Source organism: Xyrauchen texanus, chromosome 1 (genome assembly GCF_025860055.1).
Source record: "Xyrauchen texanus isolate HMW12.3.18 chromosome 1, RBS_HiC_50CHRs, whole genome shotgun sequence".
NCBI lineage: Eukaryota > Metazoa > Chordata > Actinopteri > Cypriniformes > Catostomidae > Xyrauchen > Xyrauchen texanus.
Window position 1 is genome coordinate 18,544,099 of NC_068276.1, and position 17,342 is coordinate 18,561,440.

Below are 17,342 nucleotides of genomic sequence, written 5' to 3' on the forward strand. Positions count from 1 at the left end.
CTATTATTTATATAGTCAAGCTGGTTCTCGCCTCCTCCTTTCCATTAATCCCTTTACATGGGGCAATTACAGAGAATGCCCGATCACCCTTTGACTTCTGCTTGGACCGAGGGCCAACCAGGTGCATTTTAGTTGCAGCTCTTAGTCGACAAGAAGAAGTGTAAAGTCTTAGGAGGTCTGCAATGTAATGGGGAAAGATTGTGTAGTGTTTTAAAAACAATTTTGAATTCAATCCTGTACTGAACTGGCAGCCAATGAAGCGAGGATAACACAGGAGTAATGTGCTCCCTTTTTTTAGTGCCAGTCAATAAACTCACTGCAAAATCTTGCACTAGCTGTAGGCGGGATAAGTGCTGCTGCAGATTCCTGCATACAGGGAGTTACAATAGTCCTGTCTAGAAGTAATAAAAACATGAATAAAAGCAAAAACATCTCTAAATTTCTAAAATTGTGTAAAGGTTTTAGTTTAAAAATAATTTTCAGCTGGATAAACGGCCTTTAACAACAGAAATGCTAATAGTTAAGTCAGTTATAAAGCCAAGATTTCTCACAATGTCTTTCACAGTTATCGCTAAGGGAGCAAGAGTACTGGCTTTCTTCTCTGTATGTTTAGATGGACCAAATATGACAATCTCAGATTTGCTTTCATTTAGCTGAAGGATATTGTTGGGAAGCCAACATTTAACATCTTCCAAACAGTCCATAAGAGACTGCAGAGACTGATTGTTCCCAATGTTCAAAGGAAAATATAACTGTGTGTCATCCACATACATACGTTAAGAGATGGCATGATGGTGGCAGACCCCAAAGGACGTATGTGTAATGATTACAGAATAGGACCCAAGATTGAACCTTGTGGAAGACCAAATTTTAGGGTAACAGAGGAAGATGAGTATATGAACCAATATTCACAGAAAATGTTCTGTCTTGTAGATAAGAACCAAACCATTTTAGGAGAATTAAGTGTTCAACAGTGTCAAATGTGGCACTGAGGTCTAACATAATTAAAATTACAGACAGCCCAGAGTGTGTGTGTATATATATATATATATATATATATATATATATATATATATATATACATACATATGGTTTATACATACGCCAATGGTTTAAATCTATGTCACGCAGTAGATCAAGTCAATTTAGCTTGTTTGAAGTATGTTTAAATATTTTTACTGGAAACAAAAGACTAAAATACTACAAAATATATTTATTTATTTATTGCAAAGATGGGCGGAGAAATGGCGGCTCATTTCCTCTTTCAGGAGTGCGTGTTTTAGTTATTTTTTATTTAAAAAATGTTTGTGGGACATAGGTCCATTCTCTTGGAGTTTGGCTAAAATTACCCTCTTAGCTTCCAACAGTCCCTCATTATCTTTCCATATATCCTTCATTCATCCAGTCCTTTTACATTTACCCCTCCTATTCTCAAATCCATTTCTCTCCATTTCTTCTTCCTTGCCTCCACCCTTTTCTCCAATCTTTCTTTATCCATTTCTCTTCTTGCTCTTTGTCATCACACCATTCATAATGCCCTGTTCCCCCTCTTATCCCTCTGTCCTGCATCCCCCTCGCCATCCCTCCCCATTCCCAATCCTTGTGACCTCCTCTTTCTATTTTTCCAATCATCCTCATTTTCTTTTCATCCCTGCCTGTTCAGCCCACTCTAAATTGTAGAGGGCTGGTTTCCTCTAATTAAAATCTGTAATCAGACACCTAATTAGCCTAACCAGAACCTCCTAAATCATTTCCGCCTCTCCTACAGACCCCGGACCAAGATGCTTACTGAAGCCATTCAGCCCACTGTAATGCAGCTAAATGGAAATGAACTGCTGCAGAGGGATGGATATGATGGAGGAAGAGGAAAACATTGGAACGTGTGCTCGTTTGTTATGCTGAGTGGGTTTCCTGTGGTTGGCACACTGATATGCTCTGTATGGCCATTAATATGGTTGATGGATGTTTTATCAAGCCATCACACAGCTTGTGGTGATTTTTCATTGTAGCCAAATAGTGGATTTGAGTTGCTTATTTTAAATCTAGGACATTGCATGAATGGTTATAACTTTCCATAGCATTTATAGTACCCTTACCAGAAATAGATGGTTTTTTTTTTCTTGCACAAAACATTCATTTTGGTGTATATCTCCAGGCTTTACAACACCCTATAATTTTGTGCGTAACACAACTTTACCATTAATCCTTCTGTTTTCCTCACTCTGTTTATATGCACTTCACTGTGGTTATAACTTTCAACCATCACATTTTGGATGAGCTGTGTCCAAAATAGTAGCCCCCTTCACATGATCTGCATTGTTGTTTTTTGCTGCACCAAGGTAAGGACCAGAGCTTATCAATTCATTTAAGGACAGATGGACGTATAGATAGATTGATCACACTGTGAATGCGGTCACAGGAGGTCAAACTTTTTGTTGAAATCGGTCCGTGCATAACAACATTTAAACCACATCCCCCGTAGCTGAAGCTGGATGTCTTTTTAAGGTGAAATGTCCACCGGCTGTCACCCAAAGCATGTTGTATTTTTATTTGTAAATACTGTAATTTAAAGATGATTTGGTTACACCCTAACCCAAACCCCAAACCTAAACCTAACCATCAGTGGAGTTAAAATGTAATTTTAGAGCAAAAACACCAAAATCCAAATCACGCTCACTGTTGTTTAAGTCAGGGGTCGGGAACCTTTTTCCCATCAAGAGCCATTCAAGTATTTACGAAATTATCCTCTGGCCATACAATTGCTTGCAATTTCTGATTGTGGGTTGAAATTAACATACATTTAACAATATTTTGTGTTGTTCTCATATAAAATGATTTTTAATAATGGTTTTATTTGTATTTTTTTATTTTTATTTGTTTTCACAGTTAATAGCATCAAGGTAATTTTTTTTGCTTTTCAAATTATTTCTTAAATGGCCTCGCAGGGCTGGGTAAAATTGTCTTGCTGAGTCTCAGGCCTTATACAGCCCTGAGGCCTTACGTTCCCCACCCCTTGTTTAAGTAAACACAACCCAGATTAACATTGTTAAATCATTGTTAGAATTTTGAATCCTGTTTGAATGTTGATTCTACTTCACATTTGTTGAAATTTGGTGAAACGACTTCCATACAGTTTCTGGAGTTTCTCTTCCACAAAAGTAATTAAAAAAAAGGTTAGCTTGATGCACCGGAGAAACTGCTCACAGACTCATTTCCTGAATCAAGAAATCGAAAACAGAACAGACCAAAAGATAAAAACTGTAGGATAAAAATAAAATAGAACAGAATAATAATCTTAATTGTTCAAGAGTGGAAATTTGGTTTTTAGAGTCCAGCAATTAGGATCCACATTCCTGCACATTTTGGGGGTCTCCCTTATCAAACATACCTGATTCCGCCAATCTAACTAGTAGAGGCTACAAGACGTGAATTGGGTATGTCAGATAAGAAAATAATCCATAATGAGCAGTCTGTAGGAACAGACAATTACGACAATATTTGGTTTCTCTGGATTCTTTAAACGGTCTCTGGTGATTTTGTAAGAAAATGCCAAGGGTTATTTAAGCAATGTTATTGGCTACACATGCTATTAATAATATATTTTCCATCTTAATCTATTTAGAGAATGCACAAGATCCAAAAAACAATGTTATACACTTGATAGTTACACGCAGTACAGATTGTGCATTTTGTTATACTGTAAGAGAATATATGTAAAAAAGTTTTTTGTAAGAGCTGTTGATTAAAAGTTGCATTAATTAGCCAGTTGATTGTTTGTTCTAATAATTGCTAGATTGTTTGATTATCAAAATGATCATTAGTTGCAGCCCCACATGAATGTCTGGTGGTTGAAAATGATGTGGATAACAATCATTAGGAACATTGAAATTCACTTAAAGTTGGTTGGCTCACTGTGACAGGGCAGAGGGCGGGGCCGGGTCGTGATTATACACACCCGGTCCCTTATCAGGCTAATTAAGCCTCCTAGAGGGATAAAGGCCAATTGCGGATGTAAACGATCTCTCTCTCGTCGAACCACCATCCGCAATCGGCCTTTATCCCTCTTGGAGGCTTAATTAGCCTGATAAGGGACCGGGTGTGTATAATCACGACCCAGCCCCGCCCTTTGCCCTGTCACACTCACACAGCCAATCCTGCAAGGAGGAGGAGGCGAGAAAGAGTGCAAGAATGCTATGCATGTGCAGAATCAAAGAATGAAATCAAAGCATCGTACAGTATCTTTGTAATGTGTAACTTGGCATATCTTTGCTCACTCAAGTGTCACTTCTAAGCAATGGAAATCACTGATGACTTTGCACAGAATGCATTACCACTGCGCTTTAAGGGATCTACCATAATGTTATTTGAGCTTGGTTAATGAAGACATTCATAATAAACCTTGATAAAACAAGATGCACTTTTGAAGTAGTCTTCAAAGACTTTAAGCACTTTTTTTTATTAATGTATTTAATTACTGTCAGTAACAGAATCCAACACCACACAAACACACAAATCAAGCCAGTAAAACAAAAGGACTTGTGTTTCCACACTAACTAGGAAGCATCAACTAGGATGCGTCTCAATTAGCTCCATAGTTTATAAGTCACGGCACAGGTCAGGATGTTGGCCATTTCTAGGGCTGTCTCAATGGCAAAATCCAATGCAATGAAATGTTCCCTCCCTAAAAATGTCCAGAATGTACTGTAAAAACCAGGGAGCACCATTGCTCACTATGTTTCCTGAAATGAACATATGACTATGAAAGGGAAACAATCTTTTTGAGTTGTTAGAAGGTTAAAATAATATTTCTTTCATAATAACATTGTATGTTTGAACACTGTATGGTTGTCATTTATACAGCGAGGTTGATTATTAATACCAGCTGTGTTTTAAAGCACAAGCTTTTAATCACCAAGTCAAGTGTCGCAATGTTCAGTAGATCAACACCCTTGCATTACTCAAATTCGTGTTCACGATATACTGATTCACGCCATAGGGAGCTAATTGAGATGCACCTTAAGAGTGTTGAGAAGCACACATAACCTTGTGTTTGTCAACTACATATCAATTTTAGTCAATGTCCCTGTCACCACCCATATAGTATATGCTGTTGGCTTTCATCAAAATTTCAATGATGATCCATCATATTTTTAACACTGAAGTTTCGATCTCAACTAAAATGATACCTACATTGTATCAATGTCACCTTGCCATCTGGGTAATTTCTTCCTTGTTTCCACTGGACCAGTACCCATCTCTCGGAGTGAATGTGATTACTTCCTAGTTTCCATGAGACCAGAACCTGTGTCTCTGAATTTGCTTGCACAACGTGCTATCAGCAATGACAGAGGGAAAGGTGAACATATTTGATGCAAAAATAGTCTGAGCAGAGATGGTGCTCAGCATTGATTCAGCAGTATCGGGTCAATTTCAGATGTACATGAACATCTGGAAGCAGCATGATGATTTCCTTGTGATCGTGTAGCAACACCAGCAAGTTTGGGTCTTTTCAGCAAGATAGATGGATGAATGGATGTACTTTACTGATCCCTAAGGGGACATTGTAAGATAAGCTGTTGAAGACGCTACATTCTTATATTACATTACCACAATGTGCTGTTCAGTGCTCAGCACTGTCAGGGCCCTTTACTAATGTAATTATGTCTCATTGACTAAGTATCTCTGTAACCAACCTGCCTCAAGGCTAAAACTTTATACTTGTATGACTTACCACACCCTCTTTTGCACAAATCCAAGCCATGGGGCCTCATAGAAATCTGGCTATGCCAGGTGAATAATCTAATGCCCATTTGACTGGGGGTAATGTACACAATGGATTGACCTTTGCCATTGTTAATGGTTTAATGCCAGGGTTTAGTTGTGCTGGATGTGGAACAAGAAATATAATGGACTCCGCACCACTATTAGCCGTGGCTGATTACTCAGCACAGCTGGATGAGGAGATGATGGAAAAGGAGCCATTCTGGTTTGTTCATTTGTTCGCTCGCTCTCGCTTTCTCTCTTGTTTTATGAGCTTCTGCCTAATGCCCCCAAATCACACTTACAGTCTCGTCTCCACGGTAGCTGAAGTCATTATTTGGATACATGACATCACCTGTTGATTTTCTCCAGACCCTTGAAGGCTCTTATCTCTTCTCCTTCCCTTCTCTCTCTCTCTCACTCTCTGCCTCTCCACTTTCTTTATTTTGTCTCTCGTCCTCTTCTCCTTTCTCTGCCGCAGGCCTGGTATTTTTAGGGCTGTGTAAAGGGGTGAAAGCATCAAGCACTTTTTCTCTCATCTCTCCATTTTAATCCCTGAGTGATGGCTGAAATGTGCGAGGCCCAGAAATGACTGTCTCTCCTCGCCTGCGGGCATGAGCCATCAGTCAGATCGCTAAAGTCTAAAACAGCACAATACCTCTCCAACCTGCCTTCAGAGCACACACACGGAGCGTGCAGCCCCGGAGATGTGTACCTGTAGGTCACACACAGATGTGAATGAGGTGTGTGTATATCTGTGTGCTTGTGATGGGATCCATTATGCTGCTTGCTCAGAAAAATTAAGAGCGCTTCCTTTGTTCTGCTCACAAAATACAGCTTGGCTAAATGGCACATTATGTGTGTCTTTCTCCTTTTCTCTCTCGCTTTTCAGAAAGATGATGTTGGTTGTACTTGTTCACCTCATGGGCCAAAAGGGAACATACTCCTATCATGGAACACACACACACACACACTCTCTCTCTCTCTCTCTCTCTCTCTCTCTCTCTCTCTCCTGGATCCCAGTAATGCATAATGCATTGTGCTGTAGCCGTTTTCCACATCTCCCCCCTCTGCACGCCCAGTCTGTTCCAGGCTATCAGACATGACAGTGCCAGCTGGGCTCCTGGCAGCAGCCAAGCAGGGAGCAGGAGAAAAGAAAGAGAATCCAAGAGAGAAAGAGAGATGGAGAAACAGCAGGACAATGTGAAGAAAGGATGGAGGGGGGGAAGGAGAGAAACAGAGAGAGAGGCAGTGGAAGGCGCAGTTTGCATCGCTACAGCGTCTGTTTCATTCCCCGCTGATTGAAGGCGTGTTGCAGAACCGCGCCGGTCGAGATTTTTTGGACGGAAAGCTGCTCTGGGTTGAGCAGTGTTCAGTTTATATAAAGACAGCTGTCAGCACGGGAGTGTGTGCCACTTCCAAACCTCCACTCATTGCTGACTCACTCTGAGCAATTAACTGCTCCAGTTAACCTCCGTTCTATTGATAGAGTGAAGAGAGAGAGCGAGAGAGAGAGATAGAGATAGAAACTTTGTATCTGAGTGGATCTGTTCAAGCAAATCACTGGGTATGTTCAAGAAAGTGTGAGAGCTGAAGAAAGTCTGTGCGCGCCTGTCCATCTGTCTGGGAAGGTGTGCCTGTTTAAAGCAGCATGTGAGCTTTAAACCAGCATGTGTATGTGGTCATGTCTGAGTTAGCTCAGACTGTTGAGAGAGATACCAGATTATTTCTGTTGGCACGTGTATGCCTGTGTCTTGGTGCGCTTTTAGAGGAATGTTCTGGGTTCAAAACAAGTTAAGCTCAATCCACAGTATTTGTTGAATAATTTTAATTTCCAAAACAAACAAAAAATAATATATACACTGGCAGCCAAAAGTTTGGAATAATGTACAAATTTTGCTCTTATGGAAAGAAATTGGTACATTTATTCACCAAAGTGGCATTGAACTGATCACAATGTATAGTCAAGACATTAATAAAGTGAAAAATTACTATTACAATTTAAAACAAAATGTCATAACTTCCTAAACTACTTCAAAGAGTTATAAATAAAAAATCCTCCACATGCAGCAATGACAGCTTTGCAGACCCTTGGCAGTCTAGCTGTCAGTTTGTCCAGATACTCAGGTGACATTTCACCAAACGCTTCCTGTAGCACTTGCCATAGATGTGTCTGTCTTGTCGGGCACTTCTCAGGCACCTTACAGTCTAACTGATCCCACAAAAGCTCAATGGGGTTAAGATCCATAACACTCTTTTCCAATTATCTGTATCCAATTTCTGTGTTTCTTTGCCCACTCTAATATTTTCTTTTTGATTTTCTGTTTCAAAAGTGTCATTTTCTTTGCAATTCTTCCCATAAGTCCTGCATCTCTGAGTCTTCTCTTTACTGTTGTACATAAAACTGGTGTTGAGCGGGTAGAATTCAGTGAAGCTGTCAGTGGAGGACATGTGAGGTGTCTGTTTCTCAAACTAGAGACTCTGATGTACTTATCCTCTTGTTTAGTTGTACATCTGGTCTTCCACATCTCATTCTGTCCTTGTTAGAGACAGTTGTCCTTTGTCTTTGAAGACTGTAGTGTACACCTTTGTATGAAATCTTCAGTTTTTGAGCAATTTCAAACATTGTATAGCCTTCATTCCTCAAAACAATGATTGACTGATGAGTTTCTAGAGAAAGTGGTTTTTCATTTTTCAATTTTTGACCTAATATTGACCTTAAGACATGCCAGTCTATTGCATACTGTGGCAACTCAAAAACAAACACAAAGACAATGTTAAGCTTCATTTAATGAACCAAATATCAGTCAACTGTGTTTGACATGATGGCAAGTGAATTTCTAGCACCAAATTAGCAATTTAGCATGATTACTCAAGGATAAGGTGTTGGGGTGATGGCTGCTGGAAATGGGGCCTGTCTAGGTTAGATCAAAAATGACTTTTTTTCAAATATTGATATTACTGTTTTTTTTTTACATGAGTAATGTACTGACTATACAGCCATGGCCAAAAGTATTGGCAGTGACATACATTTTGTGTTTCGCAAAGTTTTCTGCTTCAGTTTTTGTGGTGTTGATTCACATTGTTTCTAGATTATTGTGCAGAGTGATCAGATGCATTTTAAATAATTGCAAAAATCTTTATTGGCCAAAGAAATGAACTTTAACAGAAAAACCCAAATTTCACAGTTTTTTTGGCCCTGGCACAAAATTACCAGCAAACATCATTTCACTAATCATATCAGCAGCACCTGGGAAAGTGGGAACGAGTATTAGTCAGGTGAAATCTATCATTCTGATTGGATTATAAGAGCAGACTGATTGCTATAAAATGAGGGAAGAAGAGCGTCCAATCATTGTGTTCTTGTTAGAAATGGTTAGCTCTAAAGAAAGATGTGCAGCCATCATCGCTTTGCATCAAAATGGCCTCACATGCAAGGAAATTGCTGCAAAGAATATTGCACTTGAAAGAACCTTTTACCGGGTCATCAAGAACTTCAAGGAGAGAGGTTCAACTTCAGTGAAGAAGGCTTCAGGACGTCCCAGAGTGTCCAGCAAGCACCAGGACGTCTCCTCCTGAGGCGTCATATACGGAATCGTGTCTCAACCAGTGCAGAGCTTGCTCAATATTGGCAGCAGGATGGTGTGAGTGCATCTGCATACACAGTGAGGTGAAGACTTTTGAACAATGGCCTGGTGTCAAGAAGGGCAGCAAAGAAGCCACTTCTCTCTAAGAAAAACATCAAGGACAGACTGAAATTCTGCAGGAAGTACAAGGATTGGACAGCAGAAGACTGGTGCAAAGATATTTTATCTGATGAAGCCCCCCAACAATGAAGCATCCTAAGACCATCCATATGGGGGGTTGCTTTTCATCCAAGGGAGTGGGCTCTCAATTCTGCCCAAAAACAATGCCATGAATAAAGAATGGTATCAAAACGTCCTGAAAGAGCAACTTCTCCCAATGATCCAGGAGCAATTTGGTGATGATCCGTGCATTTTCCAGCATGATGGAGCACCATGTCACAAGGCAAGAGTGATAATGAAGTGGCTCGGAGATCATTATATTGAAATTTTGGATCCGTGGCCAGGCAAATCTCCAGATCTTAATCCCATAGAAAACCTGAGGTCAATCCTCAAAAGGCGAGTGGACAAGCAGAAAGCCACAAATTGTGATCAAATCCTATCACTAATAAGGCAAGAATGGATCGCCATCAGTCAGGATTTGGCCCAGAAGCTGATATCCAGCATGCCAAAGCGAATTGCAGAGGTTATGAAGGACAAGGGTCAACACTGTAAATATTGACTCTTTGCATTTGTTGAATGTTTTTGCCAATAAAAGCCTTTAAAACTCATGAAATGCTTATCATTGTTTTCCATACCATTGAAATATGTGAAAAAATAATCTTCAAAAGTAAAAACAATAACAGTGGATGTGCACATCAAGAGCATAAATGTGATGAGGTTAGGAGATACCTGCATTTGTATAACTCTAGTTTGAAGGACTGTAAAGATCTCTTTATGGGTCTAAACATCTTTATGGGTCTAAACTCCTGAAGATAAATAGTCCAATATCTCCAATAGCCAACAGCCTGTGTATGCGCACACAGTCAAATTAAGTATACTTTGATAAGTGAGCGTTCACATCAAAATTGAAGTATACATAAGTCTTAAATGTGCAGTATGCACATGCGCCTTGAATTATTTGCACTAGTAAGTAGGTCCACAAGTAATACTCAGAGTTGGACCATTGCTGTGAAGAAGAAGTGCTTGAAGAACATGTAATCACCGCTAAACATTAAGAGACAAATGTAGAAACATCAACATTGAATGTGCACGTCAAGAGTGTGTGTGTGTAAGGAGATCAGGAAATACCTGCATTTGTATAACTTCAGTCTGAGGGACTATGAAGACATTTTTATGCATCTAAACTCCTGAAGAGAAATAGGATGCACCAGCCGTCTGTTTAGGCATGCACAGTCAAACAAAGTCTATTTTGAAAGGCTAGATTTTGATTGTACGCAGACGCCAAGTGTTTGCGTCAAAACAGAAGTATACTTTGGACTTAAGTGCCTTACTGCAACCATAATGTTTTGGGCTTTTTATTTTTTTTATTAAACAAGGGACAGAATAAAGATATTTTTGTAGTAATTATTATGCCACAAATGCTTTCAATTGAGCTTTCAACCAGACAGCATTACAGAAAAACACACCAGTAATGGCACCACCTTTTACCCGAGAGCCTTTTTCTTGACTTCGGAAAGCCCTCTTTCTCGCCCTGGGGGTCAGCCGTCCGGTTTGCCTCATCTCACAGGAAACTCAAGCCTTTGCCTGGAAACATCCGAGACATAGAACAGATGGTGCTGTGATTTCTGACAATTGTGAACATGCTTCCCGCCTAAATCTACACTCTGTGTGTGTTTGTTCTTTTTTAGATATAGTCCTCAGCTCCTGTAGACTATACACCCTTGGGTGTGTATTTGTATGAATGAGCGAGTGAGAGAGAAAAGAGCAGAAGAGACAGAGGAAATATGTGTGTTTATGTTCTTTTCAGGCCTACTTGCTGCTGTGGGCCAGACCCAAGGAGTCATCTTGGGTTAAAAGCACTTGAAAACACGCCACAGCTCCGTCACTCAACACACTCCGATCCAGACGTGTGAAACAGGGTGTTGACAGATCTTCTCTTTTAACGCTGATCACAGAGGAGTTTCCCTGATTCTCTAATTTGTATGTAGAGGAGAGAGACTGGTCTCAAACCAACATAAACGGAAGACTGAGCATGAAACAGCACCGCTGGGGCTCACGGGCCATGTATGATGATGAACTGACGGAGCTCATGGAAGAGCAGCGCCTCACTGTTTGTCCTGGAATGGCTCCAACATATTGAAGAGGTTGTAGTAAATGTGTTTATATGTGTGTGTGGGTTGAGCTTTATGGAAAGTAAATCAGGGGCCTATTGTACTGTAAATGTCACTCGTCCTGCCTCTCGTCTTCTGCCACTGACAGAGTGGATTGTGGGTTATGAGACTGGATGGACACGAATACTCGGCCTTAAAGGTGTCCAGAAGATTCTGGAAGTGACTTGTGTGCAAGATGAACTGTGAAATTTGGTCTGGGTGTGTTTTACAAGACAGCATCAATAAGGAAAGGCAATCAAGCTCAGTGGTAAATGTCAGTTCTACCTGTATACTGTCTCTGGAACTATAGAGACATCCAACCAATCCAGAGAATTTAAAGGAATGTTTGACCCTTTTGGAGCAGATCAGTGGTGAATAGTAGTCTAGTAAACTAAATTTAGAGTTAGATCTTGATTTAGAATAAAATAAGATTGGCCCAAGTCAAAAGAGCCCACCCCCAAGTCTCTATGATATTCTGTGCCCAGTTGTAACAAACCACTTATGTTTAGAAAAACCTTTTAGGGGTTGGTGGCAACTGGCTGCTAGTCCTTAAAGAAAATAGTTCACCCGAAAATGAAAATTATTTCATCATTTACTCACCCTCATGCCGTCCCAGATGTTTATGGCTTTCTTTTTTAGAAGGATTTTTAGAAGAAAATCTTGCAACAGGTATACACAATGCAAGTGAATGGTGACCAGAACTTTGAAGCTTAGAAAAGCACAAAGGCAGCATTAAAGTAATCCATACATCTCCAGTGAAGTCCATGTCTTCAGAAGCAATATGATAGGTTTGGGTGAGAAACAGATCAATATTGGAGTCCATTTTTACTATAAATCTACACTAAAAGTCCTTTTTTTGTTTTTGGCGATTTGCATTCTTCGTGTATTTTGCCAGCCACTCAGGGTGGAGAATTTATAGTTAAAAAGGACTTAAACATTAACACTAACATTTCTCACCCACACCTATCATATCACTTCAGAAGATATGGATTTAACCACTGGAGTCGCAAGGATTACTTTTATGCTGCTTTTATGTGCTTTTTGGAGCTTCAAAGTTATGTTCACCATTAATTTGCTTTGTATGGACCTACAGAGCTGAAATATTCTTCTAGAAATCTTTGGTTGTGTTCAGCAGAAGAAAGAAAGTCATACACATCTGGGATAGCCTGAGGGTGGGAAAATGATCATAACATTTTAATTTTTGGGTGAAATATAACTGCTCTGGTCCCTCCTTTAATGTGAGTATATGTGATTTTTTTCTCCACCCATTTCATATGAATCGAGCCAGTTTTAAATACTCTTTTTCTTGGGCAAGTTTTTCCACTTCCAATTCGTTCTGTCGTTTGCACTATTTTAATTTTTCAAACTCTAAGTGCTGTTCATTCTTTAGCTCTTTAACATCCAAATGCCAATGCTGCATTTGCATTTCAAGCAGTTATTTTTTTGTTCAAAAGTTAAGCCAACATTAGTTGTTGGAGACAGCAAGCCCACAAGGCATAGAGGCTGCTAAAGGATTTAAAGAAATCACTTCATATTCAGCGAGGTGCTCTTTAACCCTTTGCCTAAGCCTAAGCTGTGAATTCTTCAAACATTTTGGGATCTTAATTTGAAAGTTTTAGTATTCAACAACTTTACGTAATTCGTCTTTCATTAAGCCATCTATTAATTCTTCCAACGGAGCTACAAAAATTCAATCAATGAGTCCATTTTGAGAAAAAAAAAGAACTGAATTATACTTCCCAGTTACAAACGAATACAATTTTCTGGAACTTACTAAATGCCAACACGAGCCAAAACAAACAAATCAAATAGCCTTATTAACTACTTTCAACTACGCACGTTCAGCAATCAATCACGGCTATTTGTGTTGCATTAAGTAGAAATATCTTATCAAAGAAGCTTCCCTGCATCTAACTAATAAAAAAATACATATAAACCTCAAAATAATCTTTACCGTAGTCTATAGCATGCCCACATTAAGGCTTGACTGCGAACAGCCGCCCCACATCCAACACACCAAAAACAACAAACTAAAAGGCAGGGTGCCACATAGCTCCAATAATTTATATTTCTCCCACACTCGCACTCAGAATCACCCACATTTACCACTGGACATCCGTGTTTAATTTTTCCCCCAAAATGCAGAGACAAATCAATGCTTCCCCTCAATCTCAGCACTTCAAACTCAAAATCCCGGACAAGCCCCCATATGTTACACACGCCTGGCTCTTGGTGGGCAACATGAAGAAGACAATACTCAGATAAGCATAAAGAAATACATTTATTTAAAGGAAAGTAAATAAGGTTTTTAAAGCATCCAGATAATAGTCAAACGAGCCCCCAAGAAGTACTGGAAACAAGGGGGGAGCACTAGCACTGGCAGGAACAGATATTTTTTCCCCTTGCCCATCAGCAGAGCAATCAAGGAAAACTCCCACACCTGCTGCCACTCTGCGGAGGGGAAACAGAACACAGAGCAAACACCAGAAATGGCCGTCACAAATCATTATAAACAAGCTATAAACAGTACCGCCGCTCCCTAGGCAGCCTGCGTAGGGCACCAACTCCCTAGGGGGGCACTATCTTACACTAGGAGGGCACCAGAAAGCCCTTACTCGCACATCATACATTATTCAAGGACCCGAAAGCAGTTGTGGAACACAGACGATCACTTCATCAATTTTGGCCCTGGCTATACATTTGCTTTCATGTGTTTCATTCCAATGCAGTCATGCCCTGAGGCCGAACATTTAACCCTCAGACCTTGCAAATCTAATGTAGAAAATCTTATGTATTTTGGTGACCTGATAAGTGAAACTATAAAAATAAGATGCTGAACTGACATTTGGCATATAAGGGAACATCAATGGAGGCTACATATAGCTACAACTTTGGGGTAAAATGAACATTTAGCTCAGCACAAGGTGTAAATGTGAGTTTGGGAGGTCAAAGGTTGGATGTAGGAGGAGCACAGGGTAGGGTAAAGGTGTTGCACCGGTGAAAGGTGAGACAACTGGAAGATGCAAATCTCCCTCATGGTGTCCAGGGATCTCTCTGCAGTTTCCCTGGGAGACTCGTTTAAGTGTGAATCTGCCACGGGCAGATGGATCACCTGGGCTGGCGTATCCGTGAGGTCGCTCGTTATAGGCTCGGCTGACTGTGATGGCCTGATCTGAGAGCAGTTTAACAGTTCTTCTTGTAACGGTTTTGATTTGAGTAGTGGGAGGGGGTGATTCCAAACCAGTATGAAAGGGCAACTAATTATAGGCTCCAGTGACTGTTATGTTCTCTGAGAGTCCTTCAGGCAGCAGCTCCCAGAGAGATGGTAAAGACATATCCAGTTACACCAATAAGCCCCATCCTCCACATAAAGCAAGCAGCCATGACCAGTCACACATTAGTCATCATTACTGAGAGTGTGCGCATGCATCGGTCTTTGCCCGTGTAAAAGAGAGAGGGTGAGAGATGTGCGTTTTCCTGTCAGTGTGTTGGCAGTTTGTATGTGTGTCGGGGTGAATGCACTAGATGTGATGCGTGAGGCCTCTGACAGTTTTACATTGATAAGCATATGTACAGCATGTATGTCTAATCAGTGACCTGCTCAGACCTTAACAGGGGCAGGGGTGAAAGATATGGACAGAGTGTGTAGAGAAATCTGGTGGTAGTGGTTATATTGTGTGTATTGTTTACTGTACATTGTATATAATTATTGTGTTGTGTAAGTATGTGTACATTTGATATGTAAATTGTGTTGTGCAAGTATGTTGTTTACTGTAATTGGTATATGTCTCGTCACTGTCATGACTGCTATGTTGCTCGGAACTGCACACAAGACTTTCACCTTTTGTTGCACTTGTGTACATGGTAGTGTGACAATAAAGTGATTTGATTTGATTTGGTGGTGGTGTGGGGGGGGGGGGTTGTGCTGTAGTAAAAACACCTCCACTTAAATCTCCATGCTCTTAAAGGTACCTCCACTTAAAAGGGCGCCTTTACAGTTGTGCACACCAGTGTCTAATAACCTGTCACAACATGTAAGACTGTGCTAGCTAGTGCATCATGCAGAGATGATGAAATGCATGATTGTGTGTGTGTGTTCTGAGATGGCAATCTTTGAAAGTGCGATATGGATTAAGTGAGAAGGAGAAGTAACTGGTGGAGTCTATGTGCTGTCATGTTCTAGCAGGCTGTTTGGCATTGCAGCATGTTGGGCATTATCTGAGCCTGTTTCCAGGCCTGATCCTCCTTTTCCACCTTCTCTGATTATCTGAACATCAATTGATTCTGTCTGCTTACGTGCTATCAGCTCATTGATCAATTTGTGGTTAAACTTGACCAATCTAGAACTGATTTCACACTAACTGTTTATTTTTAATATGGCTTTCCCTAAGGATTTTGGAAAATGGCACAGCTTAAAAAAAGTGCTCACAATGTAAAACTATATAAAAAGGCGCGAGTTTTCAGACGGGCGGATGCGAGACAAAGATTGTAGAACAAATTCAACTGAATATCAGGCCGTGACGGAGTAGACCGCGGGCGCCCTCTTTCGGTCGATCTGATCACTGCAGGCTTTCCTCCATGGACAGAGAGAGAACAAAGAACTAGTTGCATTAAAAAACCGAGCGCTACATTGTTAAATTTGAACGCATCTGATTTCCACACTCTGACACTTTTTTGGAAGCATACCTCTGAAAGAGAGAAAGAAAAAACAACTAAACAAACAAGCGGGCCTTATTTAGATTTCCACTGGAACAGCGTATTAATGGAATGTGAAATATTTATGGAAAGAGAGAGAGAGAGAAAGAAATTGACCGGATGGTGGGTCCAGAGAGAGTGGATTCGGGCGTGAGGAGAAAGTGAACAAACCGTGAAAAGACCCTCCTTTCTGCCACGTCTGAACGTGCCCTTTCAGTTTCTTTCAGCTCAAACCCACATAAGAAGCCGGAGGAAAGAAGGAAGCTTTAATTAATTAACGGTACAAACAAAACAAGGAACTTTTTTTTACTTAGCTTTTGCCCCTCAGTTCTCCGAAAAGACGGAACAGCTGCGCTCGGCAAGCGCATAAAACTCTACTGTTACTATATAAAATCCTCAGACGTCCGCTGGCTTGATTATTCGGTCTTTTGAATTATCTTTCGATATAAAGTAAAATTTCTTGAGGACGCAGTTCGGTTTGGTTTAATTTGAGAGGACGTTAATAGGCCACGAGGATGCCAATAAAGTTGGCGTCTGGATTTTAATTTGAGTTCTTAAACACCTTCACGGAGTCTTAAATGATCTGGTAACAACAGTTTCCGTCAAAATACAACAGAGTTGTTACTGTAACCATAATACATTAAATGGTATTTCATTAAAACGGTGTAAGAAGCTTTCAGAACAAGTCTGCCCTTTTGATTCATTTCTTGTTTTATGGCAGGGGTGCAGCTAGAGGGTGGCCAGGGGTGGAAGTGGCCACCCCATTGGCCACTCCACTCGCAATAGCCGGTTTGATCATTTTTGATCTTGGGCACAACAAGGTCATAAATTAGGGTGACCATACGTCCTCTTTTGCCCGGACATGTCCTCTTTTTCAAGCATGTCCGGGATTCGGCTTTAGTTGCATTATGATGTGCATCTGGTCTAATACTTCATTGTGTGTGTGCATATTTGCAATGGTGGATTATAAGAGGCTTGCAGCAACTATTGG